This window comes from Monodon monoceros, unplaced genomic scaffold (genome assembly GCF_005190385.1).
Source record: "Monodon monoceros isolate NGI ecotype Baffin Bay Population unplaced genomic scaffold, NGI_Narwhal_1 Super_Scaffold_12, whole genome shotgun sequence".
NCBI classification, from domain to species: domain Eukaryota; kingdom Metazoa; phylum Chordata; class Mammalia; order Artiodactyla; family Monodontidae; genus Monodon; species Monodon monoceros.
Window position 1 is genome coordinate 89,009,652 of NW_021703768.1, and position 26,509 is coordinate 89,036,160.

General features: G+C 38.1%; 1 protein-coding gene across 2 annotated transcripts in view; it reads left to right on the forward strand.

Moving 5' to 3' along the window:
* The first annotated feature begins 2,067 nt into the window (after positions 1–2,067).
* The window catches only part of FER (FER tyrosine kinase), a 466,661-nt gene continuing 442,219 nt past the window's right edge, over positions 2,068–26,509 (forward strand). The window contains exons 1-2 of one of the 2 annotated variants that reach the window (XM_029216683.1): positions 2,068–2,527; positions 17,625–17,770. The gene's annotated coding sequence lies outside the window, so the exon portion shown is untranslated. The remainder of the gene's footprint in view (positions 2,528–17,624; positions 17,771–26,509) is intronic. The other variant, XM_029216684.1, reaches the window with a different exon arrangement.

Genomic DNA, 26,509 nt, shown 5'->3' on the forward strand with positions numbered 1-26,509 from the left:
TCTCATCTTTATGACAGAAGGTAGTTTTGCAACTTGGAAAAATTTGCCCACAAAGTTAGGTTCTTACTACCCCATAGAAACTGGGAGAGAGGGGTGCTATCTCTCTCTCTCTTATTTGAGGTATAACTGACATATAATATTACAATAGTTTGAGGTATACAACATAATTCCATATTTGTATATATCTCTAACTGATCACCACAGTAATTCTAGTTAACATCCATTACCATATATAGTTACATAATTTTTTTCTTGTGATGAGAACTTTTTAAGATCTACTTTCCTAGCAACTTTCAAATATGCAATACAGTATTATTAACCACAGTCATCATGCTATTACATTCCTATTTTTTATTTTATAACTGGAAGTTTGTATTTCTTGACCATTTTCACACATTTCACCCACCTCCCACCCCCTGCTTCTGGCAACCATCCATTTGTTCTATGTATCTATGAGGGTTTTTTGTTTTGTTTTTTTTAATTCCACATATAAGGGAGATCATATGGCATTTGCATTTCTCTGTGACTTATTTCACTTAGCATAATGCCTTCAAGGTCCATCCATGCTGTTGAAATGGCAAGCTTTCATTCTTTTTTTAAGGCTGAATAATATTCCATGCTGTATATATATGTATACCACAACATCTTTATCCATTCAAGGGCGCTAGCTCTCTTGACATTTGCATTTCAAAGAGATAGTTCCCAGGTCCTTGAGAAACACATTTCTGGGATATAACGCTAACAAAACACAAAATGACAGAGACCTATCCAGTCTTCAAAATAATTTATATACATTTCAAAGACATGAAAAAGTATACAACAATTACCAGTTTTCTAAGGCAAGTGCTCTAAGAAAGGGAAATCCCTTCTTCCATATCCAATAGGGAGAATTAAGCTTTTTTTAAAAAAATTTTTGTCTTTACATTTGTCTAATTGGTTATGTGTAACCTTTGTAATTTTACTTAACCTTTCTCAACAGTAGAATAATTTAAGAATAAAAGTTCTTTTAGGCTTAAAAAATACAAATAAACAATTAAAACCCCCATAACAATGGAAAAAAATAAAATTCTTGTCTTTACAGCACGTTTTGGTTTCTTTAAAAGAGTAGACATGAAAAGTCCCGTTTAAAATTTGTCTATGTGTAGGGGCGTTCACTACAGTAAAATAAATTACTCTGTTTAGAAATTATTAATTATGAACTAATTATTCACTCTTCTTTGGCTCCCATTGTAATACACAAGTTTTGGAGGAGGCGGGTCGAGATAGGGTTGACCTTAGAATTTGCTCCAGGCAAAGAATGTGGTTCAACCAATGCAATGTACGATACAATGCCTTAAAAGAGTCGGCTACAGAAACATACCCTGCAATAGTGACTAATAACACCTATCATACTGTTACAGATCACCTACGTCTCTTTGTTTAGCTCAAATTACTCATTTTCCACTAAATTCTTTTGGTGAAGGGCGCTTCAAAAACAACCGTCACTGGACGAGCAAACCAACTTCGGTTCTTCACGCATGCTAGACTCTGGAAGAGGTAAGAACTTACTACAGGAGACTACTCACAGGACCTGCTGTACACTTTTTAATAGCATCCATCACAATTCCAGCATTGTCTAACCTTTTTTTTAAAGAAGGTCTCAGGCACTGGGAATTACAGGAATGTGAAAGACACTGTTCCCGCCTTTCAGGCACTTCAAGCCGAAAACTAGTTTAAAAGAATCAACGTTACGATAGATGCAAGTAAGATATACAGTAAAAGTGACTGATTCGAAGGGGTGAAGGATGCGTATTTAGGGGTGGAGGGTCCGCGACCCCAAAGCCGCTTCCGTTCCCGGAGATTTCAGCTCCCGGGATCACCCAGCACCCCGCGGGCACAATTAACATTTTAATCACGTCTCCGTCCCCACCCTCCGAATTCCTTTCCGGCTGCCGACCCGCCGGGTAGTCCCTTCCAGGCGGCCCCAGCTTATCACCCCCGGCCCGGCCACTTCCCGGCCGCGGCCAGGCGAGCCTCCCAAAGTTTCCTGTGACGCCGCCGCCCGCCTCCGGCCGCATCCCGCCCACACTCCCACCCCGGCAGCCCTGGACACCGGCTAGAGAGGAGTGAGTTACAGGGACGAGGAGAGCTGAGCCACCAGGAGGGCCGCGCGACCCCACCCAAGCTGGGGAGCGAGCCCGGAGGGCGGCTGCCGACGCTCCACGCCTCCCCTCGCCACGCCCGCAGCCCCCGGTCCGCGCGCGCCCACCGGGCCTGGTGCCCGAGTCCCACCCCTCCGGGGTCCAGGCCAATCGGCCGCGCCCCGCCTCCTGGGAGGTGGTGGAAGAGGGGGTTGGGGGTCGGGAGGCAGTGCCCGCCTTCGGCGGGTGCCCATTGGCTGAGACCTCGAGGGTGCCCGGAGACCGGAGTGCAGCTGGATTGGCCGCGGAGGCTGGTGACAGCAGCGCTCATTGGTTGTGGCGGCCCCCGTGACGCGGGGTGGCGACTGGCTCCCGTGTCTGAGGGGCTCCTGCTTGTCAGGTTCTAGGTAGGTGAGTTTCGCGCCGCCTGCGGCAGGCGCTGTTACCCGGGGCAACGCCGGGGGAGGGGGAAGAGTTGGGAAGGCCAGCCGAGAACTGGGGCAACATTCCCTGCCCGCAGTGGGGCGCCTGGGGCTCTGCTCTGGCTGCGGCGGCTGCGCCGGCTGCGCCGAGGGCTCTTTCTCCGCCCTCAGCCATCCCCCCCCTCCTGCCCCCGGCTGCGGGGTCTCCCGTCCATCCTGCGCCCGCGGCGGCGCATTCCTGTTTGCGGCTTGGGCCGGGCTGCCCACCCGGCCGGGCGAGGCCCGCCCTTGCTACCCACCCGGGACTGGAGGCTGAGGGGGCGGGTGCCGGCGCGAGAGGGCTGAGGCGGGCGCGACGGCTCCGCCCAGTCGCCGGGTCCGGGGTTTGCGGGGTGTGGGGCGGTGCTGGGAGTACCGTGGGCACCGCCCATCACGCCCGCACCCCCTTTTCTCGGCGCGATCCCCTCGGCGCGGGTCTCGGGCTGGGCGGCCACCCCCAGTCCCTAGGTGTTACCCCCCCAGCCCCTTCCTACCGCTGGGGCCTTGCGGTCTCCATGGACCGGCACAGTCCGCCCCCAGCTCTTCTCTCGTGTCAGCTTCCCCACCGCCTGCTTTTATCCCCCACCTTCCGTCCCTACTCCTGTCTTGGCCAGGAGTGACCCTCAAGAGATAGTGTGAAGCTAGCGCAGGCGGGGCAATTTCTGTTCTGTTCTCTTTGCCATTTACGGTTGAGGAGGTGTTTGGAGTCACCTTCGGGTCAGCTTTCTGGTTAGTCTCCTTTAGGATCAACTTTCTGAAACAAGCTAATTGAGTTGGTTTTGGTAGGGTGGTACGTCTTGCACAAATTAACTGTGAAGCTGTCCCGTGTGTGTGTGTGTGTGTGTGTGTGTGTGTGTGTACATTTGGGATTTTGATATATAGTGCTGTGCAGTGCAATGTCTAATAATTTATTAAGGCTGGCACTTTCATTTTCGATTGCCTTATGGTTAAAAAACCTTAGTCTTTTTAATTCATAAGAAGCTGCATATATTCGTAGTAGTCTCACTGTAAATTTGACATAAATTACTCTGGGTGTAGTGCCATTTTTTTCTTTCTCCAGATGTTTTAAAATACTAAAAAAATTTCTTAAATGGAATAACAGCGATATAAAAGTGTAACAGAAAAATCAATAAGAATAGACCAAATCTATTTAGTGATTAAAGACTAGAAAGTACTTTTCCACCTATGGAATGGGGACAGGATTTTTAAAAACTATTGCAAAGTATAATTATTTCACTGTGCAGTGTTGTCCTGGTGTATCTACCTATATGGGCTTTAGGAAGACATACTTGTGAAGAGCCACACATTTGTCAGTGAATGCAAAGGAGGGCTCAGTGTATGTTTTGTGATCTGGGGAATCTTTTCTGCTAGTTCTCTTGAGCCAAGTGAACTGTTTTCAAAGGTACTGGAAGTATATTAAGGGAGTACATAGGCATACTTGGAAACCTTTCTCCAGTTTCTTCCATGAAAGACCTTTGGCGAAGATCTGTTTCTCTTCCATACTGATGGTTGGCAGCATTAAATATATACCATGTAAAATTATTTAGGGTCCGGTTAATGCAGCTTCTGCACTATTTCAGAGTTTGATGTCAGTAGTTGAAGGAATAATTCAGGCTTTTGGTAGACCCTTCCTTTTCATTTCATCTTCAACTGTTATGTAGCTATAACTCTGGTCTGTGAACATTTCACATTTGCCTTTTTTTTCCTCCAGTATTTCACTATGAAAAATTTCAAACAATGTAGGCAGGTTCAGTTGTGCTGTAAATACTCACCATCTACACAGAAATAACATTTTCAGGACAGCTGTTACATGGCATATACTAAGGAACAGAGGAACTGAAATTATCAAGTTTGAAAACCAGCATAAATATGTATCAAACCAAAATATTGTAAAGTGCTTATTTCCGTTCGTAGATGGTAATAGTGTTTATAAAAATTGTAGTAATTGAATTCCATGAGACTATTATAAAGCAGTCCTGTGAGTAGGAAGTCATTATCTTTGTAAATCAATGCCTTGGTGAGTTAACTGTGTTTTGGTAATCAGAATAAAAAGAAAATCTAATGAACTTGTTATACAAATAAAAGTCTTGTTTTAAAATTGGACTCTTGTGTTAATAGATTATAGTTTTCTACTTGATTTTTGAATGAGCGTCTTTGGAAGACAGGTTGAAGGGACTATCAATTATGCACTGTTTTGGTAACATACTTAATAAATTGGGTCAATCTTATGTATGTTGTTTTGGAATAAGAATGTGTTTTTGTAATGGAAAAAGAAAGCTTACAAATGTGAACTTCTTTTAGTATAACTTTTCCATGGAAAATGAAGTAATTTAGAGAGATTTAAGTTAATTTTGATAGGACTCAAAACTATCTTGCATGTTGTTTCATGGTGTTGCTAAAGGAGTATTTTAATATAGAACTTCAATTTGTGATAAAAAGAATAAGAAACTGGTATAAATTAATTCACATATGTGTATATTATATTTATAATTTTCCCATACTAAGGAAATTCCTGCACTCTTCTTTAAGTATGTGAATCCTGCTTTTCAGTTTTAGTATGCCCTAAATCTGTTTTTCATACTTTGCTCAGTTAATAACTAATTTCTGAAATAGTGAAATTGAGCTATGTCTCAGAATTTATAGATCTTTTGGATTGCCTCATTATTATTTTTCCATATCTCATTTGATTTTGGCATGCTTATGTGTGGTTTATTTTTCATGCCATGCCATTGAGAGATAGAAGGGAACAAGGAGGTCATAGTTTTGGAAATTTGGAAGGAATAAGATGTTCAGATACTTTTTAATCAAAGCTCCAACTCCCCCCCACCCCCGCCCCGCCTTCCTCCCTTTTTCCTTTTTTCTTGCTCTCCTGTTTTTATTATAAAAGTTAAATGCTTTAAAATCAATTCAGAAAACTATACAGAAAAAAAGTCATCAGTAATTCCACGATAGTTAATGTTTTGAAATAACTGAAACTTTTGTTTCTTCTGTAACACTCTACCAATCATTGCAATTTTATGGTCTTCATTGCAGTGTGTCAGCACTTACATCTAAACTTGGAGGAGTTCCTGAACTTGAGACTCAGTTAGCCTAAATTAGAAGAAGGCTCCAAAATCTGGAGGAAAAATGGAAAATAATCAATAGAGGACAGATTAGAGTCAGAACAAAAGAATCAGACCCAAGCAATTACCCACTTTTTCTTTTTTATTAAGTATAAATATAGCCCTAGTTGACCATATGAAACTGCTGTATGACTGACAAAATATGGAGCCTCTCAGGTTTTTTCTTTGGAATTCAAAGTGTCCAGGTAAGATGTTTACTTAGTGCCTTTCTACAGAAGTTTTCGGATTTTTCTACTTGGGGGCGATATTTCATATTCAGCTTTTAAAAAATTTAATGTCATGCATGATTTGGAATTATTTCCTAAATATTCATTTATACTTATCAAACTATGACTAATTTTTAGCCTATACATTATCACCCTTCACTATAAGCTTAATATTGTCTCCTCCTTTAGAAGGTTTTAATTAGAAGACTGAAAAGTTCAATGTGTGTGTTTCTTGTGAGATAGCAGGGTATGGTGAAAAGAAGAGTCATTTATTTTGGAGCCAGATAGTCTGGGTTTCAGTCAGAAATTAGGATTTTCTTTTGTGGGATCTTGGGCAAGTTTCTTAATCTCTTTAAACCATAGTTTCCTCATCTGTAAAGTGGGGATGATATAATTGCCTCACAAGGTCATTATGAAGAAGAAATGAGACAATTGAGGTAAAATGACTGAATTTAGGGAGTGTTCAGCATTCACATTCAGTTACTTTCATGGTAGTTTTCACTTCATCTCTTCTAGTATTACTGTGTTTATTCTACGATCCTAAAAGTCCCTAAGTTTTAGACTTCGGAAATTAAAATAATGTACATTACGCTTACTTAAATTGAATGATATTTACATTTGTACAAACCAAATAATTAGAAATATCTCAGCTTAGCAGGGTTTTTTTTTTTTTTAGCTCTTGGGTTACTGTATCTCAGCAATAATCAGAAATTTACCTTAACTGATTTTTACCTCAAAATATGTCCAGTTTGTCTGAATTCCTGAATTATTTTTCTTTCACATTAGATTATCATCTGTTGTTGGATGGTTTCCCTGAATTCTTTTCCTTTGAACCACAAATATTTGCTTAAAAGTGGTACAGAAAAGCTAAATGTTACCTTCTTAAATCTCTAATGCTCCCTGCCGCCTTAAATTACATTTACTTAATCTGTTTAAAAGTTAAACTTTATTTTCAAATGTAATAATACATAAAACTCTTAATTGAAAGTTTTCTGTCTCCTACAGAAATCTATATGATTTTTTTTTAGGGAGCAACATTTTACAGATATCCCTATTTCAAAATGTGTGTTCAGTAAGTATGGGGTTCTGATTCTTAAAGAACACACACTTATAGTTTAAATGCACAGACTAGCCTATAGTTATTGGGTGTTGTGAAGCAAGCACTGAACTGGAAAAAGTTAGGATTGGAACTAAGTAGTCCTTATTGTCTCATCCAGCAGTAGAACAAAGATTTTGTGATCTAAGTCAATGATTCTCAATATTTTTTCCACCCAAGTACAAGATATGTACATGTGTGACATATTCTAATATGTAGTTTTCTAGTATGCCCTCTGTAATTCCATCTTACCCTCTCCCACTCTAGGAAGCATATCAGAATGCAAGTGATTGAGAATGACACTGTTATAGGGATAAACTTGAATCTACTCTGATTTATTGAGAAAAGTGAGTCATTAAAAAAAAGGTAAATAACTATTATTAGTAACAAATACTTGAGACACACCTTATAGTACTATATAACCCAAGTTATTTCTGCATTTTCCTGAATCAAATGCTTCTTCACATTTTCTTATCAGTGTTGTAATGCTTACGTAAGAAGAGATTACTAATTTTATGTAATTGATAGTGAAGAGCCTTATATTTTAAAGTCAGAGTAAATAAAATAACATTATCATAGAAAAATTGAAATTAGTTTTCCAGTATAAGTTATTTTACTTGCAGAAAATGTATGTCCATACTGGGACAAATGGTTTTAGGAAAAGGGGAAACTCTAAATAGTAGAATATTTATATTCTAGGTGTTTAGTATATAAAAATGCTCTTTACAGTGGCTCAGTCAGAAAAATTTCTTTAAAATTACATTTCTGTGAATGAAATTGCTCTTGAATAGTTCATCCTACATAGAAGTAGTATGTATAATATACAGTTTGAAGTGAAGACTTAGGAAAACTATGTTCATTAGACCCTTAGCATTAGCAAGTGGTATTTCTTGAAATCTTTGTGGACCTAGGATATAACTACCTTCATAAAATACAGATTTAATTGAAAAATTTAGTTGATCTCTTCAGACCCTTAATGATTCTATAAACAGGACTCTGTCATCAAAGTTGTTAAGCAATTTTTTTGCTTCTAAAATGAAGGCTGGATGATTTTCATTACATCATTAGTATACATGCAGAGTTTCTTATTGTTGGCTTTTTTGCCCTGGGGTTTGTAGAACAAGAGTGTTTTTGGCTTAATCGCAAAGCCTGCTGCACTGTCACAAAGTTGAAAAGTTAGTTGTTGGTCACTGTAATGCTTGCTGCTTGCTGCTGTTTCTTGGTCATGGTTTGACAGGAGTTGGACACTTCAGGAGTTTGTGTCCTTTCTACTCTATGTATGTCTTCAGCTTGGAAAGATTTCCCAAGCTTCTCCTGTCAGTTGTTGGAACTTTTTGTTAATTTCACGTTATACCAAGAATAATGCATTTGACTCTTCTACCAATATTCAGTTTTGGTAACAAATGGTTCAGTAGCCACCCTAGCAGCCACATGACTTACTTCGTGAGAATGTTTATACAGTGCTCTAACTTTCTCTTGAATTATATTTCCTTCAGAATCACATGCTTTCTATATACATTCATATACAAGTTAGCCATCATTTCAACTTTCAGTAAGGTTTTAAAATTTTGCTTTGGTAGGAGCAAAGGAAACATTTTAAGTATAACCTTTTTGTTTGTTTTAGTATACAGTCTGTGGTGTATGGTGGACTTTCTAATGACACTGATCCAGTCACTGTCACATTTCTTATCCATTCTGAATTTACTGCAAATTTGTATATTTTGGTTAAGTACCATCACTTTGTCAGGCCTTTTTACTTTCTATGTATTAAATAAATTGGCAACAGTAGATTAATTAAAGGGAACTGAACAGTGCAGTTGTATCAGATAAGTTTTAATGACAAATAACTTGATGATCATTATCCTGATTATTTATAAACAATTATGTTGGACAAAGGATAAGAATTTTCATCTAGATTTATATATAATAGAACTTTTTGCAAAGCAGGAGGCTGATCTCTTTCTCTTACCAATAGTTATGTGTGTGTATATATATAATATATTGTATTATGATTATTAATGCATAGCCCTTTTTTATCCCCTCCCTCCTCAACATTTCTAAGGAAGAAACAGTTTCTGTCAGTAAAAGTTTTTGAGTAAATTACATGAATTCAGATATTGTTATGGGGGAGGGGCATTGACATTTCTTTAGTGCCTGCTAAAAATGTTAGGCATTTTTGTACATTTGTTTTTATTTTCATCACAGCCCTATAGATTGGGTAGCTTGTATTTTCTTTTTGTGATCTGGAACCAATCTTAGGTCATATCCAAGGAGATTTAGCTATAAAGTGATACCCAGGATTTAAATTTAGGTCTTTGATATGCTAAATCTCAAATAAATGAAATGATAAAAGTCTAAACATAGTGAACTATTAGCAGTCCTGGACTTAATAGCAGTTTCAATTACTTGGGAGTGACTCTAAAAGTCCATTTTGAAGTATTTGAAGTTTTGCTGAAATAATTTCCTCTTATTGGAAGTGAGACCCTAAGATATGCATGACCTCACCTAACTGCCCAGTGTCTACATCTCACCTTGACTTTGTTCTCAGTGTGAAGTTATCCTGTATAATAACTTTTGTCAAGTGATAAAATGTTGCTTCTTTGTAAAAATTTTCCTGAAAAAGAAAGCCAGCTGCTAGAAGTGAAGAAAAAGTAGAGGCCTAAGAAAGTGGTAGATCTTAGCCAGAAAATAGGCATTTTTCAATATGTTTAAAAATGGAATGTTGAATCCGGTGAGTCTGGATGTGAATCAATCTACCACACCTTCTAGGGAAACAAAACTTGCCTTGTGGAGCATTGTTATTGAATGTTTCAGCTCTGTCAAAAATTCTCATGGTTTTTAAATTTCTTGAAAATGTCAGGGGTCTTATATTCATAAATTCTATCCCATTTCCCTTCTCTCTCACACTCAACAATAATATTGAAAGAGATTTGACTATTTGTAAATAGCTGCTACTTTCTAGAAGTTAATGTCATTCTGACAAATATCCTAAAATACTAAAATAAACAATAGTATTTCTCACTTAAAAGATAATATGGGTGTCCTTTTCTGAGTTTCACAATTAATTATAACAATAGTAGCTAGTCAGTGGTGATGGCCTCTTTCTAAGGTTATGATGTTCTATTAATATTTTGGAGCCAATTTACCCCATCACTGAAACTGGCAGTCTAAAATTGAAGTGACTTAGCTTAGAAACACTTGCTATTACATGTCCTTAAGGTAGCTTACATTGTAAAAATAACGCAGAAATGTTCTATGCTATACAAGAGGCAAGTTGTGGCAGGAATGGGACAGAGAGGAAGAAGGTGTGAGATTCTTCTTTTTTTGGTTATTCAACAAATGTTAGTAGAATACTCACTTCATGTAAGGTCTTACTTTATGGCTACAGATAATTTTAAAGCGTAGAGAAGTTTCAGACTGTTTTCTTGAGAAAGAGAGTAGATGTAGTGGGAAGAGCATGACTATTAGAGCTAGACCCATTTAGGGTTGCATCTGTGCTACCTGTAATTAGTTGTATGAATTTAGGCAAATAATTTAATGCTTATATCTTCAGTTTTTTTTTTTTTTTGGTTTGAAAACTAACCCCAGTTTTGTCTAACTGGTAATGATACTAGATTTTGTAATACCTTTCAGTTGCATGAGACTAAACCCCTACTCACAGTATCTTAGGGCACTGGGACAAACAGGAATGTATTCTCTTTAGGTATGGATGGATTCAAGGGCTCAATGGCCTCAGCAAACTCAGTGGCTTTCTCCTGTGTTAGATATGCTCTCAGGTAGGATTTCTCCATGAGGAGCTCCCTGATGGTTTACATTCTTTCAGTTTAGCAAGCCCAACGTAAAAAACACTTTTCCTACTCATAGTTTTAGCAAAAGCCCTGGGATTACATCTCATTGAATGAGTTAGGTCATGTTTCCATCTTTGATCCTGTGGTCAGGGGAATAGTATATGATGATAGGCCAGGTCTGGATCAGGTGTTAACTATTGGAACTGGGAATAGGAAGTGTGGTCAGCCATGTGGTCTGAACCTTGTGGACTGAGAGTCAGGGTTGGTGGTTCACTGAAAGAAAGAAGGTACTGTTACCATGGGAAGTGGGAGTTGATGCTGGACAAGCATAACCAAAAGACATTCACTGTAATCCTCCTAGTGTGCATCCATGTCCTCCCTCATATATAAACCCTTGAAAAAATGCCCTCATCTAATATAATGCAGTGTTTCACTTAAAACTTCCAGTGCATTTACCACTTGACCCCCAACAGAGGAAGACAACTCAAAGACTTGTTTAATTACTGCATCAAACTTTAAGTCTAGAATCGCTGGGTAATTTCTCTCAGTTCTGTTTGAAAAGACAGTCTCAGGGTCAAGAAACTTATGGTTAAATCATAAATATAACTAATTGTAATAAAGCCAGTATTTGGTGATAGAAGGAAAATAACATAAGGACAATAAAAACTCTTAATTAGAAAAGAAAAAAAGGGGAAGTAACCCACAGAGATTTTCCGATCCATGATCTGTACATATTTCATTGGTCAGAGGTGGCAAGGACTCTGCCTGGGCAGTGGACTAAGATTTTTTTTTCTTTTTTTTTTTTTTGCGGTATGCGGGCCTCTCACTGTTGTGGCCTCTCCTGTTGCGGAACACAGGCTCCGGATGTGCAGGCTCAGCGGCCATGGCTCACGGGCCCAGCCGCTCTGCGGCATGTGGGATCTTCCCAGACCGGGGCACAAATCCGTGTCCCCTGCATCGGCAGGCGGACTCTCAACCACTGCGCCACCAGGGAAGCCCAGTGGAATAAGATTTTTGATTAGCCAACATGGCTGTCTCTTGTTCTACCACCCAGGAAGATGTTTGTTATTTCTCCTCCTGGTCACAGCCAACATGGGTATTGAGAAGAATTCCCTTACTGGGGCCTGCACAGTTTTAGCAGCCCTTTTGCTATTGATGAGATCTTGGAGTCCAGGAGAACATCTTGAGGGCTGAGCAGTAACAAATCTTTGTTGGGAGTTTCTTAGTCAATACAACTTTCTTATAAACTTAGTAGGTTTTTGATTTATTTGTATTTGACCAACAGTCTCCCCAGTACCCAAAGCCCAAAGCCTAGTCCTTGAATCAAACTATTGCCCTGGTATATCTCTAAACAACTTTGCCACCCTAACTCAGTGAGTAGTTCTCCAACAGGGGACATTATTTTATTTTATTTTATTTTTACCTCGGGATATTTGGCAATGTGTGGAGACGTTATTATTATCACAATAGGGGGTGGTGGGGTGAGTAGGCAGGTGTCACTGGCATGTAGAGGTAGTGCCCAGGGATACGGTTAAACATCCTGCAATGCACAGGACAGCCTCCCACAACAAAGAATTTTCCAGTTCAATATGTCAATAGTACTGAGGTTTGGAATCAAGCAAATCCTAGGCTTCTCAATCTTCATCTTGGCCTCTGTCTCTACGCCATTCAGAGCAACTTGTTGAAGTAACGGTGCACAACTGGTTTGTTCCTGCTCCCAGGCTGTAAATATATTTTTGGCTAGGATGGTTGGGGAGGAGCCCAGAGCACCAGGCTTTCCCCACCTTTTATTTTGTGTGGTTAAAGACCCAAATTTTAGTTTAGGGATATTTGATTTTCAACCATGTAAATTGCAAGATAATCAGCCATCTTGAATTTGTAATGAAAGACTGAAAAGATTTTCCTTTTATTAAGACTTCACTCAAAGTTTGCTTTTCTTTTGAGGGGCCTTACTGAAGACTGCTGCATAGTAGGCAATATACCAACATCCTGACATTTTTACTAAGTGCCCTTCAGTTCCATCCTTACTAGGCAAGTAGTCTGATTTTTTTTTTTTGAGGTGGGAATTTACCAGATGTTTTGCTTATTATGGATTGGTCACTTCTCACCCTGTAATACAGGGATACCAGATTCCCTTCATTTTCTTTTATTAACTCAATCAGTTCTACATTTTAGGGCTGTCATTTGTAATTATTGATTTCCAGCATAAATTTTTATATTTGTCAGTCTTCTTTTGTATGCCAGTGATAGAAATTCAGTTAAAAAATCAATCCTTCCCATCTCTGTAAGTGGCAACTCCATTTGTGTTTATGCTCAGACCCCAAACCTCAAAGTTATCCTTGACTCTTTTTCTTTCACCTCCCCAATACAATCTTTCAGTATATTCTGTTGGCTTCAAAATATATCTGACATCTGACCAGTTCTTAGCACCTCTACTTGGGTCACTCTGCTTCAACACCATCTTCTCTCTCCTTCTACATAACTCCTAGCAAGTCTCCCCACTACTACTGGTACTCTCAGAATATTTGCCTCAGAATACTTAATAACATTCTTTTGAAATGTAAGAGATTACATCACTTTTTCTCAGAATCTTTCACCAGCTTCCCGTGTAACTCAGAGTACAAGCTCAAGTCCTTAAAATGAGCTAGTTTTGTGGTCCTGCTCTCCCTCCCTCCTGAGGATCTTTCTCTGAACTCAGATTTTACTGTTGTCTCCACCGCTCACCCCATGTTGGCCTCCTTGGTCTTCCTTAAGTAGGTATTTTGACTTACTGTTCTCCCAGCCTGGAATGCTCTTCTCCGGATATCCATATGACTCACTTCCCCATCTGCTCTAGGTCCTTGCTCAAATAGGACTTCCTCTGTAAGTTCTTTGATTACCGAACAGAAATCTGAAATCTCCTACCTCCCCCATACTTGTTACCTTTTCCCACCTTTTCCTTCATTATAGCCCTTATCCTTTTCCTGCTTTTTCTTTCTTTATAGCCCTTATCACCACTTAGCACTTTGTATTTTACTTACTTATTTTGTATTTTTTTCCCTCTCTCTAGAATATAATCTCCATGAGGGCAGGAATTTTTGTCTGTGTTGTGTGTGTGTGTGTGTGTGTGTGTGTGTGTGTGTGTAGGAAAATTCATGACACATATTTTAGTAGCCTTCCAGCAAATATTTGTTGAATGAATTAATAAATAAGCCAAAATAGTTTATTGCATCATGTAATTGATAATTCTAAAGCACTGATGAGAACACCCTGCAGGGGGAGAGAGATTACTCATTTAGCAAATCTTCTGTAGGGGAGAGGGGGAAAGTGTCATTAGATTTATTAACCTAGACTGTAAGTCAATATAAGTATAAAAAATATGAAGTAACGGGACCCCTTGCTGGCACAGTGGTTAAGAATCCACCTGCCAATGCAGGGGACAGAGGTTCAAGCCCTGGTCCGGGAAGATCCCACATGCCGTGGAGCAACTAAGGCCGTGCGCCACAACTACTGAGCCTGCACTCTAGAGCCTGTGCTCCGCAACAAGAGAAGCCACCACAATGAGAAGCCCATGCACCACAATGAAGAGTAGCCCCTGCTCGCCACAACTAGAGAAAGCCCACGTGCAGCAATGAAGACCCAACGCAGCCAAAAATAAATAAATAAATTTATATATATATCAAAAAAAGGCCAAATCTATTCTAAGATAAATAAGGCTTTAAAAAAATATGAAGTAACATAAGAAATATAAGTTAAAAAATATAAGTAAATGTCTTACAGGGAAGGAAACCAAAGGGCTTTATTTCTCATTGGAGGTCTCTACCTTTAGGGAGATATTGTTTCTAGTTTCTATGTTTGTCTGTTATGCAAATACCCTTGTAGTACCTTTTGCTTAGAAGGCTCTGACAGTGCAGGAACTTGAAAAATCCAGAGAGAATTCTTTCCCATTAATAATTCTGCATTCCAGCAGCTACATCTGAACTCACCTGAACTCAGACGTGATTAAATCTAGAGATAAAATGTTTTCAAAGTTTTCTTCGTTTCTCTTGTCATCCCTTGGTACTTCTTTGGGTTGGCTCACTGTCAAATAGGTACTTAACTTTGTTCTTTCAGTTTAGCAACCTCAGCTGAAAGTTTTCTTTCTGATTAGGTCCTGCAAAATTTTGGGATTGAGTCTTATTGGTCCAATTGGGTCACATGCTCATTCCTGAACCACTGCTTGGGGCAGGGAATATGCTGATTGTCCAGACCTGGGCGCCTATCCCACCTGCACCTATTCCAGGAACTTCCTGTTTATTCAGTAACTTGAGAGTGGAAAGGATCAGTGACACGCAAACTACAGTGATTGACAATAGAGAAGGGTGGTTCAACAGAAGAAAATTTAAATGCTGCTACCAAAAGGAAGGGAGTTGAAAACAACACAGGTCCATCACTTACACTCACATGCAACTCACACTCATTTTTTTTTGAAAGCTTAGACTCTTATTGTATGTAGGCATTCCTGCCTGATCTATTTATCACCTAACATCACATCATGAATAAGAAATTTTCTTTGAAAACATAATTTTAAATGGATATAAAATTAAATTTAAATTCATTGCTTGATTTTAGATATTTGGTTTATCAGAATTAGATTTTGGTTTATCAGAATTGGGATGTTACTTATTGGAGAAGTAGGAGAAGTAGAGATCAGAAGGAGAAGTAGGGCCAGGACTGGGGTGAGGCAAAAGAGATGCCTGGGACACAAAGTGTACATTGATACTCACTTTTAGGGTCATGCAACTGCAGGGTGACACTTGCATGACCCTGAGAGTGAATGTCTGTAAATTTTGCACCCTGGGCACCTCTCTTGTCTCACCCTAGTCCTAGTCATAATGAGAAGCACATTCAGGGAATAGGAACTATGTTTGGCTGTGAGTGTGAGTTAGAGATGGTAGCCCGTATAATTGAGCAAGTTGGTGGGAATGATTAAGGTGCACTAGATAGTAGTTACTATACGTTTTCACTTGTCTATAGATACCTTTGCTGAGCTCTGCTAAGGATGATAATACCTTTGAAGTAATACAAGGAATATAAATTTTATTCACGGGTTTATAGTAATTTGAATAAGGAAATGTTCCATTTAGAGATACTACCGAGAAAGCTGTTATTTATTTTTAACTCAAACTATTTCAAGTGGAATATTATTTTTTTCATTGAAAAATAAAAATTGTAGGAAAGACTTGAGTTAGAGAGTGTTACATAAGTAATACCTATGTACTTTGACTAGCTTCCTTAAGCAAGACATTTGCCACTGCTCAATGTTGGATATGAAATCCCAGGAATAGTTGTCTTTCTTGTTCTTAAGTCTTTGAAAATAACTTTCTGTATCATAGTGAGAGACTAGAATATGGAATTCTAGACATCTCTCAAGTTCCTTTGCTGATAGAGAAGAGAAGCTGAAAAAATTTTAAACAGATTGTCCAGTAATTTTGAGGTCTGTGTTTGAAGTGGAATTAGATAACATATGTAATGTGTGTATACTTAGGTACACATTCACTACATTTTGTTTCTTGGAAATCTGTAGTACTGTTTAATATTGGAGGTTTGATTTAAGATACTCTATTGAAAGCAGTATAGAAGTCATGATTAAAACTTCCATATTTAAATATCATTTTAAGGCTTTGACAACTTTTGTCAAAGCCTTACTTTACACCAAAGTGTACAAATCAGCGAAAGCCATAATTCCCCTTGGAATTTCATCCATTCAGTAGCCACTTGTTTGGTGGCTATAACGTTCAGGTATTGTGTAGGATGCTGGCTATATTAAGATAATAATCCCTGTCCTTAATCACGTCACAGTTTAGTGGAAGAAGAGGAATGTAATAACACTTTCATTGTATGTTGATTAGATTTCCAACCCATTCTAGCATTGAGAACCTTGTCAAATCTAGAAGAGTAAAATGCTTGTTAGGGGGCAAAGAAGGAATGCTTTTGGAAATGCGTAAAAAGCTTAGAAGAGTAGGAGACGTGGAAGATATTCCTGATGTACTGTGTTTGGTTAGTTTCCTGACCAGAAAGAAAGGAATAATGTTCTTGGTAACATCTATGAAGTGTCCTCTGATTCATGCGAAAGTCAAGGAAGCAAGGGAAATGACAGGAAACAGAATAGGCAAACAGAAAAGAGGAGCTTGAAAGAAGAGAGTTGATTACAAACCAAGAAGTCAGGGTTAGAAATATAAGGGCATGAGGCAAAAAATGAGAAACTGTGACAGGGCTGTAAACTGCACATTCAACATCAGTGGTAAAGATGAGAGCCAGTGACCAAGGAACATCTTAGAAATTCTCCTAGTTTCAAGGATTGAATGAGAGCAGCCAACATCAGAGCCATGCTTTGGCATACCGAATCATGTTAGATAAAGAAAGTGGGTGTTTGCCAGGAGAATCCTTCCCAAACCTTCCCAGCCTTTGACAAAGTTTTTCTTACATAGTTAATTATTTCTTTAGGCTGTAATATCTTAACATATTATATATAAAATATTTAAAATTTTGCTTCTTCTAATGTGTTTCAAATTTGAAATTAGTTTTATGCTGTGAAAATGGAGAAAAACATGAATTACCTCTTCAAAACTGAGGAAATAGGTTAGGGAGAAGATAAAATGCATTACTTATTGGGAAAGTTGTGGAAAGAAAGGGGAGAGAGTAAGCAGGGGATGGACAAGCTAGGTAAGCATAGCATCCTGATTTTTAATGTCGTGAGCGTAATGAACTGCCAAAGTTGATTTCCAGTAGGAGCCTACCATACTCCATGTGTCCATTTTTACCTTTTTCTCTGTAGTGAACAGTTCTGACTCCTTGAATTTATTCTTGCAGCTCATGTTTTCTGCCTAGACATATGACCATTCCCGTGAGACTTCACTGCACGTTTTCTCAAGTGTCTTCCTCATCCCTTATGTGTAATCCTTCAACATGGACCTGCTACTTTAGCTAAGATATGACCAGCAACGAATAGTAGTAAGGTAGGATTACTTTACTCTTCTTAGTAAATTACTAAATAAATTTATATATATATACACACACACATATATTAATACATATATATATATATTTTTTTTTTTTTCCTCTGAAACTGTGAAAACAGTTTTGACTTGTTTTAATTTTATAGTGTTCTTTATGTTATTCTCCTACCTAGGCAGGCTACAATCATTTTATATTTGTGTTATTTATTTTTTTGCTTGGCATTTATCCTACTGCATTCTATTCCATTTGTGATTTAGTTATTATTTTTTTCAACTAACACTTACAGTCAGCAGAAGCCAACTCTGTATCTCTTTCCCGACCTGTGTGCCCACCAGTCCCATATTTTCAACTGCCTTGTACCAAACTCAGTGTATTTTATTTTTCTTCTTAAACACTTACTTCTTCTTCTGGTTTTTGTATTTCCATTAATAGCATTATTAGTCCATTATCTAATATAGTTCTATATTCACTTACTATTTTATTCATTTATTTGATGCACATTAATAGTCTTGTATTAAGGATCAGAGAATTTCCTGGGGATTCTGGTGATATAATGATGGATAAGTTGGATATCCTATCTTTATAGCTTATATTCTAGAGGATGGGAGAGGTTAAGAACTACACTGACAAAATAATTATGAATTGCAGTAAATTTTTTGAAGGAGAGTAAATGACTTGGAGATAGGTGGCCGGAGCTACTTCAGATAGGGTGGTCACAAAAAACTCCTCTAAGGAGTTGGTATTTAAGGTGAAACCTATATATTAGAAGGAGCTATTTCAAGGAGGGTGTGTGTGTGTGTGGGGGGGCATGGTGGTGGTGATATTTTTGGTGGGGAAAGCATTCTCATTTGAAGGAATGGAAGAGTGAAATAAGTCAAACAGAGAAAGGCAAATACTGTGTGTTCTCACTTTTATGTGGAATCTTAAAAAGCCAAACTCATAGAAATAGAGAGTGGAATTGTGGTTGCCAGAGTCTGGGAAATGGGAGAAATAGGGAGATGCTGGTCAAAGAGTGCAAACTCCTAGCTATAAGATGAATAACTTCTGGGGATCTAATGTAGAACATGGTGAATCTAATTAGAAATACTGTATTATATACTTGAAAGTTTTTAAGAGAGTAGATCTTAAATGCCAACACCACTCACACACACACACACACACACACACCCACACACAGACTCAGTTGTAATTATGTGAAGGTATGGAGATGTTAACCAACTTTATTGTGATAATCATTTTACAATGTATACGTGCATCTAATTATCACATTGTACACCTTAAACTTACATATCTTGTATGTCAATAATATCTCAATAAAGCTGGGTGGAAAACAAGAAAAAAAAGGAATAGTGGGCACAAAGACTTTGGAGGAGGAAAGAGCTTGGTGAATTTGAGGAATTTAAAAAAACGCATTGTGGCTGACATAGTAGGAGAGACGGAGATGGGTAGGAAGAAGTTATAGAAATATTCAGGGCTTTGAAGGGTTTGGCATGTAGTTTGTTTTGTTCTTAAATGATACCATCGTTTTAGCTACTATGTGAGGAATGGACTAAGTGGGCTGGGACTGAAAGCTGGCAATTTTAGGAGCTAAGGTGAGAGATAGTGGTGCCCTGATTAAGATGCTAGCAACAAGAGCTAGATGGATGGATTTGAGATGACTTTCTTTTTTTTTAGTCAAAATCTATGGATATTTTTGGTGTGGAAAGAGTGTTACTCAAGGATGACTCCATGATTTTTGGGTTTTGAGCAACTGGGTGGGTGCTAGCATCAGGTACAGAATCTTTTTAGATAATTATCTTTCCCATTATCTCAAGGATTAGTTGTTTTACCAAAAGGGAAATTAATTATAATGCTACAAATAACATTAGTGCTGGAAATAAAAGCATCTGACAAATTTGTAATATGTACTAGTTAATACATTGTTTTGCTTTACTTTAGGTGCAAACACATAGTTTTTAATTCAATAGAAATTGAATAGATATTAAAGTAGACCTTTGCACTTCTGTGTTACTTATTTTTTCTAAGTTAATTAGTAGTCATATCTTTCTTTTGTATTTTTTTGCTGAAGAATTTTTACAGTGTTTTCAAAAGAGAGGAGTTAATATTTATTGTTTGTGACAAGCATTTGGCTAGCTGTTTTAAATACTTTATTTTTTTTTATAGTCCTGTGAGCTTTCCGTCTTCGCATATGGTTATCTTTTGAGTTTTAGAGCTGAGAAGAAGTAGTTGAATAATGGAGTTTTGCAGCTGGAAGGTTACCTTAGAGATCATTCACTTCCTCTTCTTCTAGCTGAGACCTAGAGAGCTTCCATGACCTGCCCAAGATCACACAGTTGATTTTCAAGTTTGCTGAGGCTAGTGCTGCTTTTACCCCTTATGCTTCTGTCAAGCTGGCATCTTCTCAAGCCATCTTCCCACCCCTTCAATATTTCATTTTGAAAATGTTCAGTGCTACAGAAAAAATGGAAAATGCGGGACAATGAACACCCATATCACCTTTCATCTGTATTCACTCACTGTTAATTTTTGCTACATTTTCTCTCTCTTTATCTATATATATATTTTAAAAACTGATGGAAACTATATTAAAAATATATATTATATTTATATTATAATACATAAATATAGAATATAAATTTTTAAGCGTGCATTTCCTAAGAATATGGATAATTTTCTGCATGATTATAATATCAATATTTATATAAGAAAATTAACATTAATTTAAGAATATGTTTAATATAATGGTCCATATTCAGATCTCCCCAGTTGTCCCTAAACATTTTTTTTTGAGTTTTTTGGATTTAGGATTCAATCAGGTTTCATGCACTGTATTTGATTCTTATCTCTTTATTCTCTTTTAATCTTGAACAGTCCCCACCTCTTTTTGTTTTTCATTATCTATCTGTATTTTCTCTTAAAATATATAGTTTGTGTATACTTAATGTCTTTCTTGAGAATTGCCTGGTTTCTGAGAACACTATTCATCCAAAACTTATTTGCAGTTTGCTTTTTCCTTCCAATTCTCTGAGGTTGCTGGAGATAAAATTGTTTATTCCAAGCTTTTTTTGAAAAACATCAATCCAACTTTAAATATACTTTGGCTGAGGTTTCTACATTTGGTTGCATTAAGTTAAAGATAAAAAAAAAAACTGGGAAATTTATGTTGTATTCAACCCACTGGCACCAGTTGGCAATTGAAATTCATTTAAAACAACTGAAGTCTGCAGGAGTTATTCCCCCACCTACAGTGGCCCACTCCCACCTCCTCGCCAGTTGATTATACCTAGGAATATATATGTAGTCACTGTGGACGTTACAAAGCTGTAGCAGTCTAAGTCTTCATCTTTGAAAAATGCACAATTTCAAGTGGGAAGTAGATTGAAATGCAAATGATATATAAGTAAGTTAGTAGAGACAATTGGAGCTAGGCACAATAAGAAAAGATCTAAGTACCTGCTCTCTGTGGTACTTGTGTAGGGCTGGCCTTTAGTGAGTGTTTCTTTCTTCCTTCCTTGCTGGCTTTTGAGTTTCACAGATTTGTTTGGTTTTCTTTAAGAATTACATGGCATTTAGGAACAAGTGGAGCTTTGTGGGGAGGAAGTGGGAGGTAAGTTTTAAGCAGTATTTTCCAAGTGGGGAGAGTCATATTTTGGTTGAGAGGAAAGGAAGAAAGTGCCAGTGAGGAAGGAACTACTCTGGATGTTTTAGGGATGTCTATGAAGACTTTTCCTTCAGCCAGGGTTAGATTATACTTCTGTGTTTTTACTATACTTGGTACAGGGATTCCTTAGAGCAGTTATTGTTAGGTATTAGAACTCTTCCTTTCCTCTAATAAGCTTCCTGAGGCTGCGACCAGTACTTTTTTATCTCTGTACTCAAGACTTCACTTAGTGTCTGGCGTATTGTAGACATTTTAAAAGTACTTATTGGATGACTAATGAATAAATAAATGAATGGGGCTTCCCTGGTGGCACAGTGGTTGAGAGTCCGCCTGCCGATGCAGGGGACACGGGTTCGTGCCCTGGTCCGGGAAGATCCCACATGCCACGGAGCGGCTGGGCCCGTGAGCCATGGCCGCTGAGCCTGCGCGTCTGGAGCCTGTGCTCCACAACGGGAGAGGCCACAACAGTGAGACGCCCGCGTACCGCAAAAAAAAAAAAAATAAAAATAAAAATAAATAAATAAATAAAATAAATAAATGAATGAAAGGCGTTTACTAAGACAGAGCAAAAAGACAAAGATTCCTTTCCTGGGCAACTACAGAAATGGTTCAACCTGTGGTTAGATCAATTTATTGTTGAGGTGCTGAATTAGAGCTAGAATTGGTTCAGGTAAAACCTGAAAAAAATGAGGGAATAGAGAAGGATGAGACTTTTGGTTCAGGAGCCTGGGATATGGGACAGGGATAAAATTGTTCCCTGGAAACCAGAAGCATTCTGTGAGAGGGGTCAAGATTCTGTTACGTGAATACAATTGGGAGATTTTTCTGTCTCGTGATATAAATACCTTTGTCATTTTCTGAATAAAAATAAATTAACTATATTTGAGGGAGGAATAAATTGTTTTTTGGCCACGCTGTGCGGCATGAGAGATCTTAGTTCCCCAACCAGGGATCGAACCTTTGCCCCCTGCATTGCAAGCATGGGGTCTTAACCACTGGACTGCCAGGGTAGTCCCATGAAGGAGAAATAATTTTTAATGTGAAGCATTCATCTCTGAAATTTGATTTTTATCTTCTCAGTCCTCAGTCTTAAAAAAAACTTGTTGGGGAGTCTTTTCTTTAAATTTTGTTAACATCATAAAATGAATATATCCTCTTATAAAAATACAAACTAGAGATACATAAAATAAAAAGTGACATTCTTCCCAGTATTCTAACTCTCATTCTTCAGAGGTAGCTAATGTTAAAGGTTTGATGTGTATCAGTTTGAACTTTTAAAACGTATATAGTCATCCCTTGGTGTCTGCAAGGGATATCAATGATGCAGGACCCCCTGCTGATACCAGAATCTGAGGATGCTCAAGTCTCTTATATAGATGGCATGGTGTTTGTATGTAGCCTACACACATCCTCCCATGTACAGGCTACCTCAGAGATATTGTGGGTTTGGTTCTAGGCTACTGCAATAAGGCGAATATTGCAGTAAAGCAAGTCACACTGATTTTTTGGTTTCCCATATAAATTTTTGGTTTCCCAGTGCATATAAAAGTTATGTTTAACTGTACTGTGGTTTACTAAGTGTGCAATAAATAGCATTATGTTTTAAAAAACAATGTACATACCTTGATTAAAAAATGCTTTATTGCTGAAAAATGCTAACCATCATCTGAGCTTTCAGTGAATCATAGTAGTAACATCAAAGATCACTGATCACAGATCACCATAACCGATATAATAGTAATGAAAAGTTTGAATTACTGAGAGAATTACCAAAATGTAACACAGAGACATGAAGTGAGCAACTGCTGTTGCAAAAATGGCGCCGATAGACTTGCTCGATGTGGGGTTGTTACAGACCATCAATTTGTAAAAAACGCATTATCTGCGAAGTGAAAGAAAGTGGAGTGCAATAAAACGAGGTACGCCTGTACTTTAAATCATCTCTAGATTACTTATAATACCTAAAACAATATAAATATTATAGAAATAGTTGCTGGCATGTGGCAAATTCAAGTGTTGCTTTTTGGAACTTTGAGGAATTCTTTTTTCTTGAATATTTTCATCCATGGTTGATTGAATCCATGGTTGTGGAACCTGTGTATATGAAGGGCCAACTGTATTAAAAATCGTGTGTTTATATTTGTATAATTTAAAAAAGAGGATCATTTGATATACATATTCTGAAATTTGCTTTTCCTACTTGTCCTTTCATTTCTACTTATACTTCATGTACTTCCAAAATTTGTTTGATGTGACTTTATATTTGGAACGTAAGAGGACAGAATCACGAGCAGAGAGTAACAGGCAAAACCCAGAGTTAATCGAATATCTGAGGAAGATAAATTTAAAAAGCTCATGCTAAGGAAAATACCTGCTAGTTTTTATTTGTGTAATTGCTATCTTTGACTTGTTTAATCTCTATGAAATTGTAAAAGTAATCATTTTTCATATGATGCATTTCAGAATAAACACATAAGAGATAATTAGAGTCAAACTTTGAGGCTCATGGAGTACATCTATGGGAATATACGTATATGCCTGACATCGTATGAGAAACATGAGGATGCAGTCATGAATAGGATACTGTCATTCCTGAATGTTATGATAACAAAGGGCAGAGGCAAGAGAAGGCTGCCTAGTGGAGGTGATCTTAGCACAGTCTTGAAATACTAGTAAGAGGTAGTGAAGCTTTAAAAAAAAGTGGCTAGGGGGAAGAAAGAAGGATTGATTAAGAGTTGGAGGTTTTTAGGACAAGTACAATAGAAAGAAAGTTAAGGGAGGTCAGTTGATTCACAGTGTGTAGGGAAAGAAGTAGGAGGGCTCTATGTCCTAGTTTGTCTAGGACAGACCAGGTTTACACCTGTAGTCCTGGCATAATGAAGAATAGCACCTCATTTTACTCTGAAATGTACCCTAGTTCTGGATGATAAGTGACATCCTTACCCTAGAAGGGAGAGAATATAGGGGGAGCTGATAAATTTTAGAGGAAATAGTGGGTGACTGGAGATCATTTTGAGGTCAAAGAGTAGGTATAGTAGCAGTTTAGACTCCAGAGGGGAGTAGGAAGGTAGTAGGTTATGGTCTAGAACTAGAAGAGTAAAATTTACCATTGCAGAGATGAAACAGTTTTGGATTCAGATTATGGCCAGTAGCAGTTGGTAGTTGAAATGGACTTGATTGAATGGATCTTTGGAGAAGAGAAAGACTACAGAGGTTAAAATCTCCATGGATGAAGGTAAGACTTGGGTTGGAGAATAAGATTGGGAGCAAGTGGAGACTGAGAGGCAGATATGGAAATAATAACAGCAAGGTGGAATAGAATCTGGTAGATCTGAATGGTGTAAATTTCAAAGGAGAGGAGATTTTTGAATAAGATTGGAAGAGCAGTGATTTGGAAATGGCACTAGGGAATCAGGATAATGTTACCCACCCCTCATCCCCCCCTGCTGCCCCCCCCACCCCCCAGCCCCATAGAGGTGGGTGGTGGAATGTAGGGAAGGTGTAGTCTCCACGTAAGAGCCTGTGTTTTGGGGGAACCAGGTTTCTGATGGGAATTAAAGGGTAGAGATTTAGGGAAGTTTATTTACAAACTGAATGGAATTCTAGAAGAACAATTTAGGAAGAAAACAGATTTGTTGGAGCATGACTGTAGAGAAGGATGGGACAGGAGTGGGAGTTAGGCCTTGCCTTTTGGGAAAAGATGGAATTATACAAAAAAGTCAAGAATGAAATTGACTTTCCTCCATGTTTTAAAGAGTGGCACAAAGTTGGCCTGATATGGGCTCTCTGACAGGCTTTCTCACTGCAGAGTAGGGACTGGCTTTGGCCTACTTCATATAATTTATATCTGATGAAACCTTGTTTGTTGCCATTCTGTTAGTATATGTGTGCCTTTAATGAGCCTATTTGAAAGTACACATGGATTTTGAAATTATTTTTACTTCTCCCTACATTGTTACTCTCCTTGAAGGAAAAAAATTTGGCCTTAATTTGAAAACTGAACTCTTTTATAATAATTGATCATATAGGAAGAGTTAAAAGGCCAAGAGGTGTCCGGATAACAGTTATAGTTTGAGAATTTAGGGCATACAAGTTAGTATGCATTGTGCACTTAATCCTTTTAACTTTGTTCCCGTTTTCCTTCAAATTAGCCATGGTTCGCAAACATGTTCCCCATTTTTCCGCCTGTGTATCCTTGCTTATGTTCAAACTTGTATTTAGAAAGGAGCCCTCCTCCATCACTTGCTCTTCTATGTTCTCTCTTGTGTGGGTTCTCTCTCCCTCTCATGCTTTATTAGCAATGACTGCTTTTTAATGTCTCTCCAAAGCCAGACACACTAAATACTTTATCTCATCTAATCTTTACAATAACCCTGCAAACTAGGTATTACTATCCCCATTTTAAAGATAAGAAAACCGATCTTTTAGGAGGTTAATTAAAATGTGCAGTTACACAGTTATGAAATGGTAGAGTTAGGATTTCAACCCAGGACTGTTTCCAAAGCCACCTCTACACACACCTTTGCAGAGAGACATGCATGTACATGAGCTCCTTTCATGACTATCCCTCAAGGCTTGCCAGAGATTTTTTTTTGATTAAAAATAGTTTTTCTAGCTTTAATGAGATAATTGACATATAACATTGTATAAGTTTAAGGTGTAGAGCATGATACACATATAATTGTGAAATGATCTTCTCTTCTTAATAAAGGTTTTTTGAGTACTCTGCTCAGCTGTACTCTTTCCTTTCTCTGTGTCTTTTTAGCACTTTGTACCTCAGGCTTTTATATTCTGTGAAGGCTTCCCTGATTGTCTCTAGAAATGTGGTACATACTTCCCCTGTATCCCCACTGAGCTCATAACCAATTTGTATTTGTGAACCTGTTTAATTATATGGCATTTGTTTGTTTCCACATTTGTTAACCCTAGTAGGTGGTGAGCTTCTTGAGACTAGGAGCTGTAATTTTATGCATCTTGATATTCCCAGCACTGAGAAATATGCCTGGCAAATAGGTGCTCACTTCTGTCGCTGAATGAATTTTGAATGAATTGTGTCATTGTTACCTGTGAACTTGTC